The sequence below is a fragment of the Apteryx mantelli genome, chromosome 12 (genome assembly GCF_036417845.1).
Source record: "Apteryx mantelli isolate bAptMan1 chromosome 12, bAptMan1.hap1, whole genome shotgun sequence".
Lineage (NCBI taxonomy): Eukaryota > Metazoa > Chordata > Aves > Apterygiformes > Apterygidae > Apteryx > Apteryx mantelli.
Genome location: NC_089989.1, coordinates 25,056,421 through 25,073,751, shown reverse-complemented (window position 1 = coordinate 25,073,751; position 17,331 = coordinate 25,056,421).

Genomic DNA, 17,331 nt, shown 5'->3' with positions numbered 1-17,331 from the left:
TTTTTTCAAAATGGCCATTTATGGCACATACTAAGTATCTCAGTTGTAGCATCTAGTGATATTTCAGTAATAAAGTCTTCCTTTCAGGTGATAGTCCTCAGTGTTACAACAGCAGTTTAATTAAAAGATTAAAGACTCTTTGGTTTACTATCTTCACTTCTTTTTCCCTCTGGAAACTTAAAAAGGACTGCAAGAAAATATAAATTTTAGGAAAGGAAATTAAGCTCCAATTTTAGTTCCACTAAAATTACTGAGAGCTTTCCACAGACTTTACACATGAGCATATCAAAACACCTTGTAAGTGTATTTGTCTTCATCACATCTTTATGAATTAGGGACTTGCTACTGTCTCCATTTTGCAACAGAAAACTGACCCACAGAGTAGGCAAAGGCTAATTTTACAAAAAGACTCTGACATGTCTCTTCCTCTCTGCCCAGAACTTTAATGCTTCCTACCACTACAAAACTGCCAGGTCCTGAAATCTCCTGATGTCCATAGGTGGCTCGGAGTTTAGTATTAAAATTTTCCTATGCCTATACATCTGCTTATACCTCTCAAACTGAGACTTAGTCAGGATCCAGATTTTAAATGACCATCCTCCTATCCTGCCTGCAGTCTAACAAACTGCACAAAAAAGAGGACGCGAACTGGAGCTCTTCTTTTTAACTAATAACGGGTTCAGGAACTAAGCTATGTCCCCTTCCATACAATTCCTACTTCTTAGGCTAGGTGTTTTCCTGATGAGCCTGATGTATGTCATATACCCCTTCAGAGGCACCTACTCTCTTTGCAGTTATGAGCTCAAGGTAATCATTGGGGTGCCTGAGAGTGCCATACTTGTGTCCAGGATTTTACAACATACCTGGACTTGCACAACGTCTAGTAGGTCCCACACCTCTTTCTGACACTTCCTAGAAGTGTAACTTATGCTCTTGTTGATCCATGGAGTAGCCGCAGAAATGTTAGAGATTTCAGACTTTATGATAGCCACTTGAAACTGCTGCACAGTAGCTTTATGTGGGCATCTGGAGATCCTGGGCAAAAGTAAAATAGCTCAAATTCCTCCCAGACAGAGTGTTTCATGATACTTCTGGACACCTGGCAGCATAACATTGACCAAGCATGTAAAGCAGACCTGCAGCAGAAAGAAAACACAAATCTGGATCTCGTGAAAGATAGCTAGTTCCTTAATCTCTGCGTTACCCTTCCTCTCCAATCGAATTTGAAGCATGCTTCAAACTAAGGCATCCCTACCAGTCCCACTGCCCAAGAAAAGACTGCTTACAAAGTCAGTGGACCTGTTGTCTGCATAAGAACTCCAGGTTCAGGTCTCTCGAAGGCTTTTTTTTTTTTTCTTTCAAAATGACAAGGGCAAAGTGTAACCAGGCAATGAACCATCAACATTCAACTGTTGAATGTTTTCCATAGTGTTTTGTGAAAACTATAGTTGCAACATGCAATTTGTGTGTCTGATGTGAGGCCAGTGATTACTTCCTCCTACCTAAAGATTAGGAGCTGTTTAAAATACTTGATGAATATTGAACAAAATACAGAGTGAAAGTTATAAAAGGTTATTAGTAAACAAATTCCTACAGACATCCAAGGACTGCTTTAGGTACAGTCATGTTTTTATTCTAGCTGAGCATCATTTTCCTCTCAATAATGTTAAATAATGTATATGCACATCAAAATGTCTACCACAATGTAGAATCACCATCTCGTTAGTGAAAATGGTGCACAGTGCTGATTTTTGAGAACTCTGGCAGGCAAAAGTCCATTTCAGTTCTTCTATTGCAGATCTAAATTTCCCTTTTTAATGCTGCAATATCATATAACTTTGTCACTTACCACTAAGTGCTATGGTACGCAAGAGGTTTATTCTTCTGTACCTGAGATTATAAATGCCACTTACAGTTTTTTTATTTCTTCTACAGGTCTTTTACATACATAATTCATGGATTTAAATACAGTTACTGAAAATTTTTGCAATAGTGTGTAATCCCCTTTATATCTTACAGGATATGTTTGATCTGTAGAAGGATTTGTTTCTTGAGAGAACTACAGCAGTATTTAATTATTTCTGTTTAAAATCAAGCAAACTTCACAGACAACATTTTTTGTTAACCTCAGTGGATTTAATTTTAATTGTTTAAAAGGAGTGTAGGATCATGATAAGAATCAAAAATTCTTCCATTTTAATCCTTTCTCTGACCTGCTTGTCTAATGTAATCTTTGGTAAACTGTTCCAAAATGTTTCCTCAGTTTCTTCCTCTGTAATATAGTAACAAAACTCTTTACCCAGGTTATAGGGATTTTGGTCCATATCCTCTCAGGTTTCTGGTGGCCATCCATGTCAGTAGTAGCTAGAAATATTACAGTGTTTGAAGATCCAGTCCTTTTTGTATTAGTCAGATTATGCACAATATGTTATCCAGATAATTGAAGAATATTCAGTTATCATTCATCAAATGATTCATGCATAAATTAGATGTGCAAATATGCTGATTTCTGCCAACATAACTGAATGTGCACCTATGAAAATGAGGAGTTCATTCATCTCTTGTGGTGAAATCCCAGCTCTGTTGACACCACTGAAGGCAAAATTTCTTCCTCAATATATTTGGGTTGAAATCTTCTCCTTGTGGTAGTAAAAAACTCACTTATTGATTGTTGTGGGACCGTAATGTCGCCAGTCATTTCTGAAATCTTGTCTCCTGTCTTCTAAAGTAAGTAATAAATATCCAACCAATGGAGTGATTGCACATGCCATTACTAGTTTAAACACATGTGGGAACAAAGGCAGAATCATGTGACTTGGGACTGATTTATTACATTCTTTTTCTTGTAAAAATGTTTGATTCTATATTATTCCTAGCAATTATAATTTAAATAGGTACAATACATGAAAAAAATCCAGTTCTCAGAGACCCCAAAAGCAGATCTCTTCTCCCTGTTTATTCATTTGTTTTTAGATAAACCTTTCAGAAAGTATTCCAAAACACCAAAAAATCCGTAGCATTTCATTTCAAACAAAGGATGAAAAACACAGGCTGGAAGCGTGGATTTCCTTGTGTTTCCATTCTCCCTTTGTTTTTGCTTTAGCTCTTTAAAAGCACCCTTCCCCAGGGGAGGGGGGGATCTATATTGTCCAATTGGTCTTTCCATTAAAATCAGCAACAATACTCCTATAGCTTTATAGAGGAGCAAGATCAAGGCAGGCATGTTTGTTCATGTATTGATCATTCCTGCAGGATATCATGCCTTTTCTCTGAGCTAATAATCTACCATAGCTTTCTGATCAGGTGATTTCTACTCACTGAAAGTTGTACAGCAGGAAGAGATTGCTGCTTTTTGTCTATGTAATTGCTTTGAAGAATTAGAAGTAGATTTTAATCTCAGAAGGGCGATATATATATCAGAGAATCTCAGGAAAAAAAATGTTGCTAATGGGTATGCAGGCAAGATGCAGTCACAGATTTGTCCATGCACAAAAAATGCATGACACAGATCAGAGATTAGGATCTGACAGACATGAAATTTAGAGGGAGAACTCCGCACAGAGCTTGTACTAATTTCGCTGCCATTGGTTGTAATCTCCCATAGAATAATCTTAATACTTCTTTTGGATTTCTGTTTGGGGTGCTGTAAGCCTTTTCATTTATAATTCCAGGTTTTTCACTTGGAAATTCACATACCTTTCTCTCTCCAAAAAAAGTGGAAAACTATCCTTTTCTTGTAGGCAAGGAAAGACCAACATAGAAATCACAATGTTCACACAGTGTAGGGAGGCTGACACCACCAACATCTGAATAAAACAGGAAAATAGTGACTGTGAGTTTTCAGGGTTGTTGTGAGAGACTATAACAAAATCCAGAAAAGGGCCCATACCTGTAGCTCCGGTAGATGATGTTTTAATCCCAGGATTAAATTTTTTCAATTTACTTCGATTTAGCCATGGTCAGAAGTGAACATCGTTTGAGCCTGAGTGCATCAGTGAGAGTGTCGTCTGTTGTATCTGTTTACTGGGCATACACCATGCAAGTACGGTCCTTACACACAGCTTCACTCATAGTTGTCTTATGATTTGTACCATAGCAGTGCCCAAAGGCTGTAATTGAAAGCAGGGTTGCCTTGAGCTGGGCATCATAGCACAAACAGATTAGATTCACATAAGAGGACAGCTCTTACCCTCTAGAGTAAGAGGAGATCTCATCTCGGAGGTGAAAGAGGTGGGAGAAGGGAGGTGTTTTTAATATCCCAGTGTTGTGGGAGAACCAAGGCAATGAGAATACAAATGACTTGCCAAAGGTCAAAACTGCAGGAGGCACTCAATGCATGAGTATCTCTTATTTTCCTCACCTTGTGCTTTTGGTGAATGTGCTCTTTCTCACAGTATTTCCCTACCCTTTGAGTTGTTAAGTGAAGAACACAAGAGGCCTGGGTTGCATTCTAGGGTTTCCTGAGGGCCCTGAGGTGGTACACATGAAGATGCACCTAAGGATTCAAGGGAAAAACAGTGCTTCTAGTAGGAAAAATCCTTAAAATGACAGCTGTGATTCCTCAGAAACAGGATATCTGGCTTCCACCCTACCCAGTTGAGATAGTCTAACAACTTTGAAGTTGTTCGAAAGATTTGTGAACCTACATCTGATTTACAGTTTCAGTACAGATTTTTTTCCCTCTTACAGGCATGGCACAGAAAACTGTATCTCTTGGAGTGCTTATTACCATGATCTGTCAATGAAATGTGGTACCCTGTCTTTTCTATTGATTCCTGATTCAATCCACTTGATGTGTTCTGCAGAGTATGGTCCTGATGTCGTGACTGGGCAGAGGTGAAGTCCCTTCAGGAATATCAGGGTTATAGTTCTTTGTTGTGGTGTATCACAACTTATTTTTTTCCTCTAAATATTTTTATTGTCTCTACCTAGGTGTCATTTGAACAAGCATATTCTTCCCTTTAAATCCCTTTTAGTTGTTTTGGCATGTTGAAGATAGATCTGGATAGGTAAGAGATGACTGGTTTTCTGTTGTGTTTGGTTTCTTTCTGTACTGCATTATGTGGCTTGGAGTGTCTCTTTCTGTGTATATACACCATCACTAACATTATTAAAGCACATAGCATGGCTGGAGTCAAAGCTCCACAAGCATGTAGGCTTCTGTTTGCCAACTTTCACAGATGTCAAGGTATTTCTGAGTTCCCTATAAGACTATCAAATATTCCACAGCTGTGGCCATGCTTTGGCTGGAAGGATGCATCAACCAACCATCTCTTCAAGACAAATAAACCATTTAGTTGTATTTGGTTCCATGGCCAAATTCACCCTGATACCATATTGCATATAAATTTGGGAACCTAACAAAAAACTAGATCCAGTGCAGCCCATGATGTTCACAAGCCTGAGGAAAATTGATAAAAAGTTTTGAATGCTTACAAAGAATACTTAAAGCTGTTTTTTAGTTGTGCTACTGAGTACAGAGTGGGTTTGAAGATGTGAAACTTTTCATTTGAGGAAGAAGTTGGCTTCTTGTTCCTTTCCTCATGCTGGGTTGACATGTTTTCATCAGCTACATCGTGTTACCTCTTCTACATTAAAGGCTAATCACAGGCTTGGAGTCTGCAGTTACCATCTACAAATAGAAAGATTTTTCCCCGTGAGACCACAGCATTCCTCAAGCAATTTTCCATCTTTATGCAGGTTTTTTTGTTTTGTTTCATGAGGGGTTTTTTTGCTTCTTACCATCTGCCTTGCAATTAAGTTATTTAAAAGCTCTCATATCAAAGAATTGTTCTGGTTCTCTACAAATAGACCTCACTACTGCACTGCAGAAGTGACAAAAATAATCTACCCAATTCCATAGCTCATTATGGTGAAATAAGTATTTTCCCCTAGTATTTCTTATTGACTATTACAAAACCGAAACATAAAGGCATATTTTCTGAATGTGTCTAAATAAAACAATTCCTGATTGAATAAAATTTGGTTAAGCAATGAAAATCAAATCAGCAGCATCCATCTTTGTCATCTTTTTATGCATACCTAAATGATATTATAAAACTCATGGAACTTTTTTTTCTTGTGTTTTTAGAACTTTTTGTTGAATTCATTGCCTGTATGAGAATCAAGAAGATATGATCCATACATATATGAAAATTTATATTTATTTTTAATGTAAAAATGTACGTGTAGCTTTTTAACAGTATTCCTAGTTTTAAGGGTTTATGAACTGTGGAAAACAGGCAGAGCTGAAGAAAGGAAGACTGAGGTTGAAGAGCAAGCCTAAGAACTGCTGAGACACCGAGTGCTTCACATTAATTGTTACTGTAAGAGTGTTGTAGAGAGGAACATTTCAAAGGATACAAAATTTAAACAACAAGGTTATACTGAATGTAAAGGCAAAGGAAAAAAGAATGGATTAGAGAAGCCATTTAAAATAAATCGCAACTCTGGCATTTTTCCCACTTCCATCTTTTTTTATCCTTATCCAGTAATAACTGCAAAGAAAGGGAAAAAGAAGGCAAAACACTTAAAAGAAGACAATTTATATCAGAAGGAATACAATTATTGTGGGATGAAAAGCCACGGAGGAAAAAGAAATATATAAAACCCAGTGTCCTGTTCTCAGGAGAAAAATTCACGAAGATAAAAATGTGCAGATGGGTTTCCATGACTTGACAATGAAGAACATGTATAAGAAGTGACCCGTGCTTACAAGTAATTGGAGCTAACATTTCATTGCCTAGATGGGTGACTACCTTTGTGTTGTTCGAAGTGGCCTCCCTAAACAACCAAGCAAGCTGAGAAAACCTAATTCCTATTGTCTTCATCACTGGCCCCTGCTGTCAACATAAAAAGAAAGTAAATTGATCACGATATATTTGTTTTATTTGAAGACTAATGTTTTCTTTCAATACATTTTTTTTTTGTTTCCTCAAGTAATGCTCCAAATTCTTAAGAGAGAAAGAGAATTTTGCAAATTCAGAATCTCTCACTGAGCCTGATGGAACCTGGCTCTTCCAGCTCTCCCGTCACAAAAGCACACAGTGGAGCTGAGGATTGTTTTGAACTGGATATTCAATTATTAGCTGGTCTGTAGAGGTTCAGATCAGGTCTGTCTGTAGGCCATTCTTAAACTGCTTTCGAGCCAAGACTGGAGAGGCAAACCCAACAACCACAATGATGTTTGTCAGCCTGTTCCTGCGTGCAGCAGTATGCCTTGTAGTTCAGGAAAGTCGGATTTCCCAGTCCCATATTTGCCCCCACCGCCCAGCCCAATGAACAGCTTTGCCCACTTTTCATCAGCTAGGGTGCTCATAGTTCCTCTGAGCCAGATTGGCCAGGCTCAGACTTAGAAATCACAAGTTTAGCTCCTAGTTTCCACTATCCTTCCCCTCACTTGGGGCTAAGTGATGGATGGCAAACATCCAGCCTAAGTGAATTACAAGACAATTTCCTTTCACTTTGAAATTTGTTTTGATGCTTTATCATTCCTTCGTTTTCAAATCTGAAATATCACTGGCTGCATTCACACAAAACTCTCCAGAATTTTTCCACTGATTTTGCCAGAGTAAAGGAATTGTTTTCCCGTAATCACTTTTTCCTACTCAGTAATTGATAATTCTCCTATCTCCTATTCTCCTGAAAAGCAAGAACAAGGGCCGTTTGAGCCTGACAGCAAGAATTCAGCAAGTCCTTTAAAAATCCTTAACTTCTTTAACTTCTTAAATATTTAGCTACTTTTTTTTCTGTTGTACATTTCAGAAACCTCAACTGTCATCTGTACACCACAGGTGTCAAGTGATCCACAAGGCCCAAACAGTCAGTACACAGCAATATGCCATCCCTCTCCCTGTTCCCACAATTAGAAAGCCTGGGACTATGAAAAATGTCCAGTAATTACCACCATGTCACTTTTCTGGGGAAATCATCTTTTTTTACCGTAGCAGTTGCTGAGCAGGGATCTATCTCACTGTATGAAAATTCAGCATTTCATGTCAGAAATGATACACAGTTTTATCCAACTGGTGTGGATGACCCCTTACCATCTAAGCCAAAGGACAAGTTAGAATCACTATTCACAGCGATTTGAATCGATCTTGGTATTTGTATTTTCCATTTCCAGGTACCAAACATTTGACATGTGGGCGCGATGGAAAGGTTTGTCAACTCTGAAGCTATCAGAACAAAGGTTTTGCGATTTATTAACAGAAAAAACCCACTAGCTTTGCCTTGTTCTACTCTTGTCCCTTTTGCTTTCATTCCACTGATAGAAAAGTAACCAAATTTGGATTAATTGTCAAGTTTTGAGAGAATTAGGCTAATCATTTTCAAAGCAATGTCAAAAGGAAACATCTTAGCTGTGGCAATCACTTTGTTGCTGTGTATATGTGGTGGTTGTCTTAGAAACTTCCTTGAAATGAAACTTTCAAGCAAATGAAGGATCTTAGTTTTTGAAGAACTCCCTAAAAGGAAAGATCACAGGTATCGTCTTTTTACTTTTCTCATCTAACGTCACTTTACAGTGAATTTGTTTTCACAGTTTGTTTTCTTTTGGATTTCTCCCTTGTACTTCAGGCCTGATCTAATGGTTATTTAAGTCAGTAGAAAGATTTCTACTGGTTTTAGGGGAACATGTCTCCATACAAAGGAGAAGTCTTTAAAAATTCTCTCCTGTTATTGCTTGAACTATTGGGACTTTTTTTCTATCCTCTCAGCCATTCCTGCCACACTATCTGCTGGCTCTCAGGTCACTGAGGAACCGATTCAGAATGGCCTGCCCACCACCTGTGAGGTTGTTCCAAAATGAAGTATGCTCCCCTCTTCTCTCAACTTTCTTTTTTTTTCAGAAGAGGCCTTTCTTTTGCAGTTCCTGTCCCCAGGACAATGTTCTTTTTCTTTCAGCCTCACGATATTTCATCTTTCTCAGATCTCCTTTGAAAAAAACATACCTACTCACTCATTGTCTGGAAGTAACTCTTAAACTAAAGCAAAAGAAAGACATTACCTGTATTAAAAGATGGTAGTCTCTGTACTAATAACATTACATTGTAATACTGTCTACTACAGTCAGTGGGGCTGAAATCTGGGAAGCAGAAAGGATGGAATGGAGTGTAGAATTTGTTCCACTGGCTTCCATGCTACATAATCTCACCTACCTTTCTCAGGTAAATCTCCACTTCAGCTTGAGGAAAGTTTTGCCGTATGTTAAATAAAGATGGACTGGATCAGGACCATAAGGTTTAGCAGTTCTGAGTGATGTAAACGAATATATATATACGTGTATGTATGTATGTATAGATGTATACATGGACATACACACACACACACACACACACACATCCACGTGGATGTATGTCTGTGCATGGATGGATGGATGGATGGATGGATATATCCAAAGAGTCATGTAGCCTAACCACAGCTCAATGTTGGACGACTCATAGTCTTCTCCAGTGTTACTGAAAAAAGTTCTTCTTCAGAGGAGTCCTCCAGGGCTGCGTTTGTTACAGAGACCAGCAATATGGAGTTGAAAGTACAAAACTGTAAGCAACTCTGTTATAATGTGCTTTTAAAGAACGGAAGAACAAATAGTCAGTGAGCTCTGTGGTGTCTTTATATTAATATCTGTTATATAATATACACTTTAATAGGCAGGTGTTAATGAGCAGGGTCTTAAAGACTGATCTATTCTCTCAAGATAATGGCTGCTTCAGAAATAAAACCTTTTAACCTAAATAGAGTGAAAAAGCTTAAATTTTGAAAGTATGAGGAGCTGCAGCCTGTCTGGGGAAGAATAAACCCAGACAGCAGCCCACTGTAGAAAGCTTAACAGACTTATATAATGCAGAAACTGGGAGAAATTTGGAAGGCCTAACATCACAATTATATTGAAGTTTTTAATCAAGTTATTCATTTTCTACCAAGTGAACATTTTCTACCAAGTGAAATCAGAACAATTATAACTGATCTAATATACATAGATTGTGTTGTTTGCTTTCCCTTTCAGAGATACTTTTGATTCAAACATGTAAAGATCATTTTCACATAACTCCTGTAAAAATGAACTACTCCAAAACCCAAATGCGCATCATTCCAGCAGAACTTGTGCAGGTAGGGCAACTGTCACAATTTGATGTGAAAAGCAGGTGTGAAAGACAGGGAAAAAAATAATTAGGATGAAAAATGGCCATGGTTTGTTAACAAAACCGTTACTGCTAACTTAATGAAAGCATTACATTTTTATTCCTCATTTTTAGTTGGGTTTTCTTCTTACGCCCATCATTACTCATCTCAGTTTCCTGAAGAAGTGCTGAATAACCTAGTCCTTAGTAAAAACAGATTTAATATTGTCTTCCATCTATATAGTCTCTTTAATTCTGAAGGACACCCAAGAGATTCATGAACTTTATAAGCCATATATGAAAGAATCATATACAAATTATGTTTGCCTGGGCCATCACCACTGTCCCTAAGCACATTCTGGAGAAAAAACATCTCTGTTTTTACATAAAAAATCTTAAGGTAGAAAAGTCTGAAGATACAAGCTTTTGCATGACAGAAGAGTTAATAAAACATGTTGCATCCTAGAGGCAGAAAACAAGATTACACAGTGCTCTGAGTGCCAAGCTGTCTTCTTTCCAGGATGATAAAACACACAAGGTGATTTCAGCAAAATTAATTGTCAGAGATAAGAAACAAATGTCAAGAAGGGACAGAATCGGGAGTTCTGCTGTGAGTGTGACACGTGGTACATGTTAAACACCTTACCTGCATTAGCAGCTGAGGTGCTCCTTAGCACAAATGAGATCAGAACAGAGAGATTAAGTCTCATTTTGCTTAGGAAAGAATTGTGGATGTGGTTTGTATCTAAAATACCCAAAGTCAAAAATGCACTTTAATAATGGACTAAAAAAGAAAAATTCAATACTATTTCCCTACAGGGTTTGCATATTTTGGAAGGAGTCTCTTACCCAACTCCAGAAACAAAAAGAAACCTAAATCAGAGAGCTGTGTAAATAAAGCATTCACAAGTCCATGTTTTCTATCATTAGCCAAACCTCTCATTGTTGTAAGTGTTCCCAAGAGTATCGTTTTATCACAGCCTAAGCAACATATTTGTACTACACAAGCCTGCAATAAGTACTTATTAAATTCAACTATGCAATGTATTAAGTGGAAACCATTTATGAATACAATCTGAGAGTTAAATGCTAGTAGTCATTTTGCAAGCATTGATAGAGCCTCTTACTAGAATGATTGGAGATGTTACTTATCCAACTCAGAAATAAAAGTGTGTGGTGGAACAGAATTAGCACCACTATGCTCAGTAAAACCTTTACTATTAGGCAAAATTTGTCGGCGCTTTAGATGACAGGTTTTGACTCAATGAATGTATTCACAGTATGTGTAATGCATACAGACTCACCTTAGGTATAGCTGCGCTTTAGCTCTTTGGGTTAGGACATTCATTTTCACTCTGGTCCAAGTTGGCTACTGATAGACATATGGGCTATACATGGTTCCCAGTTAGACTAAAAGGCCATTTTCACCTATCTGCCATTTTAAAAGGGCTTAAATGTATATAAATTATATTTGCGCTCTCTCTGGTACTGTTTTACACTGTGAAAATCCTCTTTCTTATGTAATCCAACAAGAACTACGTAATGAATTTCCACCACAGTTCTCCCAGATAACAGATAGCACAAAACCAGAGATGCTTCCAGACTCTTCCTCTGTGGGCCTCTGTGTAAGTTAAAAAAAAAACAAAGAGCAGATCAGGAGAAATACTGTATTTGCCTACACCCTGTTTACACATTGTAGGAGGTATATAGCAAGGTTTAAATATTAAAAGTCATCAATGTAGGAACCGCAAAATAATTTTAATTTTTAATGATGTTTCTGTCTCTTCCAAAACTAATTGCCATCAGTTATGATGAGAAAGGCAGCACTTTTCCTGTGGCCAAATTTTCTTCAAATGCAATGAAAAGAAACTGAAGGTTAAAATAAAAGTTATAAGAAAGCACAGTAAGACCACAAGGAACAGGGCAGGAAACAGCAATTCCCTATGGACTATAAAATGAAAAAGGCTTACTAATTCATAAACTAAAGGTGTCTGTGCTTTAAAAGCAAAAACTTATGGGACTTGAGCTTCAATTTTTCCATTTTATTAACCATATGATGTGCTGTAGGCATGTAATATCTTATGTCTGGAATTCACTCAGTTCCTCATTTCTGTCTTACAATACCTGCCAACACCTTGAAATCAGAGCATTATGCAGAGACAATATCCTCTGGCAAAGGCTCACGTTTGCTATGGGAAAATCCATTTCATGATGTACAGGGCTGGAAGGGAGGGAAGGAACAAGAGGGAGCAAGCAAAGAGAAACAGAGTAGGGATGAAGAGGGAAGGACAATAGATTCCCTCAATACTTTACCAGTTCATTTCTCTTTTTAAAGAGTTATTATTGTTATTATTGCTCTTACTATGCTGTGTTGTGATAAGACCACTATGTGGCTATGACCTCAGACCAACTGAGTGAAGTGCTCTCTATTCAAATGCACCTTCTATATCCTGAGAATAGGGTTTGGAAATAGAAAAAGAAAAGTGCAATATAGGAAGTGTTGTTATCACCTTTCTACAGACGTAGACACAGAAGTAAGTGCAGAGAGAATAGAGGGAATTCTGGTAGCCACAAGAATGAACTTTGAGTCTCCTGAGTCATAGTCTTAGGACTTTTTTTATGACAGTCAAAATTTATCAAATTTTCTAGTGATGATTTTCAAGGGGAGGGATTATTCTTTATCTACTGTGCTATTAAATTCTTCCATAATCATCACTGTCACAGAGCAGAAGTTTGCTCAATATATCTTTAATCTGACCAGCTATAGCACTTCTTACATTCTTGGTATTGCTTAAGATTGACAACATTAGAAATAAGACATTTCTCCTGTTTGAACTGCTATTAATTTTAAACCTGGCTTCCAAATGAACTAGATGATGAGATTACAAACTGTTTTGATTACTTACTTGAATTCTGCTTTCTAGTTTGTGTCTGAGCCATAATCATGGAATGGCCTGTTACTGCTAGAAAAGAACTGTTGCGCGAGGTACAAATGGGAACAGCTACAGGTGATACCTCGATTCTTCAGAAGGTGATTTATGAAGCCTTCCAGACAAGGTAGTGTTAGCAGTAAAAAGAAGCTCTCCAGGGAAGAGTAAAGCCAGAACAGGGAGTGGAGAATTGCAAGATGCAGTAAAGAAAGATTATTTCCCTTAATTATGCTTTTCAGCTCAAGGACTGGTTCCCGCTGATGGCAAGACACCTACATTGTAATGCAGGGAGAGGGGAGCACATATGGCATCTGCTCTTTCCTGTGGATATTTCTTTAAAAAATATATATACAGTTATGGTTCATCAAAGTACCTATGAGACTTCCTGGCTTCCTAATTTATCTTTTTATCCAGATGGTATATGACTATCTAAATGCATAGAAGATTCCTGACAGTGGAAAACTTTAGTTTAGCAGGCGAAGCTGTTGCAAGATTTAGTGTTTTGGGGAGCTGAGGCCATACAGTCAGGTCTGAAATAAAGCAGATAGTTCTAACTATGTGAGCAATTACTGCCTGGAATTTACTACAGAATGAGAAGCATGTTTGATAAGACACTCTTTAAAGTTGTTACATCAAGATTGGTGCCTTTCTGAAAGAGGACCTCTTGTTAGACTGATGCGGGAATGGTCGGATGCCTGTTGTCAGGTCTGGTTTTCTGTATGTAGTCATAATGATTTCAGTTTGGCCATGAGAACTCTTCATGTCTATAACGTTACACTGTGAGAAAGAATCCTAAAGACTTAACTGTAGGACTTTAATTTAAAACTCTCAGTTAAGGCAAGTGTTCCCCAAAATGAGCTATTCAGAGCCCATCCCAAGTGAAAATATATACATTTATTTTTGCAGATACAGTACAAGAGAGAAAATTTAAGAAAAAAAAAGAAAACACCATTCCAATCTGAATTTTAATCTAGATGCAAAATTGAATCTTCCATACTGGCCTCAGAGCTAGGAGATTAACTGAACAACCAGCCTGTCATTATGACAAATAAATATTCACAGTTTAGAAAGTCAGAAGAAGTTCTTAGAATCATGTTATCTGACCTGCATAACACAGATCACAGGAATTCCCTGGATTATTTAATATTATTGTTTGTTTTTTAGAAATCCCATTCTTTTTTTTTTTAATTGTTGGGGATGGAAAACCCACTCAAGCCATGGGTAGGAGGCCCTTAATTTAATGTTGTCACACCTTTGTAAAAGTCCTTCTGCACATGTGCATGTCTGTCCTTGTACATCACAGTATCTTCTTCATGTGTTCAAGGCACTGGTAGCTCTTCTGGGTGAAAACCTGCCCAGTTTACATCAGCCAGTTTGATTGGGTTTGGTATTTCACCTTTCAGATCAGAGATAAGGTGTACTTCAAAGATCAGCGATGCTCCACAAAAAACTGCACTGAAACATAATCATGAAATTATTCTGGAGAACATTTTTGTCATGGACAGCTCCACGCTGCCCCAGGGTGTACCTACGTGACAGAAACAAGACCTGTATGCGTTTAAACTCTCTCCCGAAACGTGCAGCAGGCTAGGATGTCACAGAGTGTTTCCAGTCTTCCCTACCTCATTATCTGCACCTGTATCAACGGGTCTTGTTCTGGCATACAGCACTGCCCAGCAGTGAGGAAGGGGGGTTGCCTTTAGGATATTGTCTTAATGATGTACTATTTTCATTTTGGAATGTCTAAATTTAAAGTCTTGGACAATGTATATGGCAGAGAAGTTTAGAAAGTAAGTAAAATAATTGCATCGTCAGTTAAGAATATTTTGAAATATTGTTATGCGTTGTCTTGCACGATTAAACAATGCTGTGACATTTAAAACTGTTAATGTGTGCTGCTTTAAGAGTTTGCTAGTTAAATGCAAATTGAGACCTTCAGGCTCAATTGTAACTAATTATTCAAAATATTACCATTAGTAGATGAGAGTAAATTATATGAAAACTAAAATGTGAGTCTGATGTCTAAATTTTGTGCTGTATGAGTATAGCTGTCAGAGTTTTCCCTGCACATAAATTTCCAGCACAGAGTATTGCTGGATTTATTGTAATTGCATTCTGATAATTTTGCAATAATAATACTATGTTCCAGTTACTAATAGCAGAAGGAGTAATAGAAAAACAGTTGTTTTTCAGGTAGTCAGATCTGATTTTCAGGTGATCAGATTTGACGCATGTAACACTGTCTACCTAGCAAATGAGAGGTAAATTTTGGGGGTCAAGTGAGGAAAGAGGGAAACAGTCTTGATACTGGCTTTATGGGACTGGACAAGTGTCTAAGTACTGTCAGAGCTCCTGGAAGCTCCTTACAAGGGTGACCCTAAACCTTTCTGATCAGGGTATGGAAAAGCTTTCCAGCTATGAAGAGCAGCTGCAACTTTAATGTGACTTTAAGACACCTGTATAGAGATGGATTTATACATTCTCAGACTTGACCCTCAGAGTGTACATAATCTTCGGCACTTATTTTCACCATATGAGCCAAAGTCACCTTTCCAGTGGCCTGCAAATTTATGACCTTGTGGCTTTGAACGTCTAAGGGAAACCAGCAGAAATTGGGCTGAAGTCAATAAACTTCAAAGACTGGCGAAATTTAACTGAGCTCAATCAGAAAAAAAAAAGTAATATTCACAATGACCTTAACATTTCCAGTTCTACTAGTTGGAAAGACAATCCTAGAAATTATTTTAAAATGTCCCTGACAAACATTCAAAGATAAATGTTTTTCTGTGAACACTTCAGTTACAGAATTTAGAAATCTTCACATTTTAGCTTTCCTTAGTTTATTATGTTTTATTCTGTATATATCTAAAACTCAAAAGAGTGATTTCTCTAAGAAGAGATAAACCAATATTATATGTCAATAACAGAGGTAGGCCAAGTCTAATTACATGAGAAATTTTAGTGATTTCCATATGTTAATATCAAATCCATGATTTTTGCAATATTACAAAGCTGATGGAAAAAATGAACTGACATAATCCAATTTCATATCAGGAGCTGTCTTATAATTTTAGTAAAACAGCATTTATTAATCTGTTAAGTAAGTCACTGATATGATAAAAATTGTGCTTAATATGATAAGACTTCATTTTTCATTAAAGATTTCCCCAACACATCAGGGAATTCTAGTCTCACTAACACTCTCCAGAAGTCTTACAATTTAAATGAGTTTAGGTTAAGTAAAACAAGATATGCTTAATGATTTTACAGCAGTTTCAGTACGGCAACATTAGTGTTATCAGTCAGTCCTCCAGCAAACAGCTAATGTGCTCAGCTAATTAATAACACGAGTATAAGTAAACCTCCGACTCCAATAGCACGAAACTGCTATTCAGGACTGGAGGCCACCACTCCACGACGAACCTGATGCTCAGCTGAACCTTTCAGAGTGAACTTAGAAGAAGTTCCTTAAAAATGTAAATTGTCCCCTGTTGTTTTAACATAAAAACAGGCAAAACATAATGGATCTAAGTTTTTCTTGAAATCTGGAAGCTTATTGTAACCTGAAATCAGTGAGATGATAATGTCAAGATTTAAAAAAGCCACTTGTCCTAATGCTTTCCACACCTGACAAATGGCATGTATTATGGTACATGTGTTTGCTCTGAGGATATAGTCAACTTTTTCTTGTTTAGATACAGGAAAAGTCATTGGCTTCAGACCTATAGTCTTTCATTTCCACTTTTCCTCTTTGACAAGGAGCTGGCACCATATGCTTTGGAAGTGAGTAGATGTCTGCAACATGCCAATTTGGGATGCTATCCACTCCATCTTCATTCATAATTCTTAAATAGGTGGCTCTAAACCCAGACGTGTGAGGTTTTATGTCTCTTGTAAAATTTTGTAGCTAAATATGCTCTAACATATCTCTTTATTAAAATACAAAAATAATATAAATTTTATAATTCGTATATGCTGAATGCTTTTGTTAATCCTGTCATTCATGGCAATTATTTTTACTAACTAATCACACACTGTGAAAAACATTCCTTTTCATCCATTTAGACTATATCACTCTTCAAGGATCTCAGTCTGAGAGATTAAGAACATTTTCTCTGGCATTCATTATTTGATATACTATCCCCACTTTATCTAAAGTGGACAGTCTTGCTTTTTCAAATGCTTTAATAATTCCTGTCACCTTGCAAAAGTTGTTCCCATAACCAAACCGCAATATCAGCAAGTGGCTGACAAACCTCTAGCATGCACCTGCTAGATGA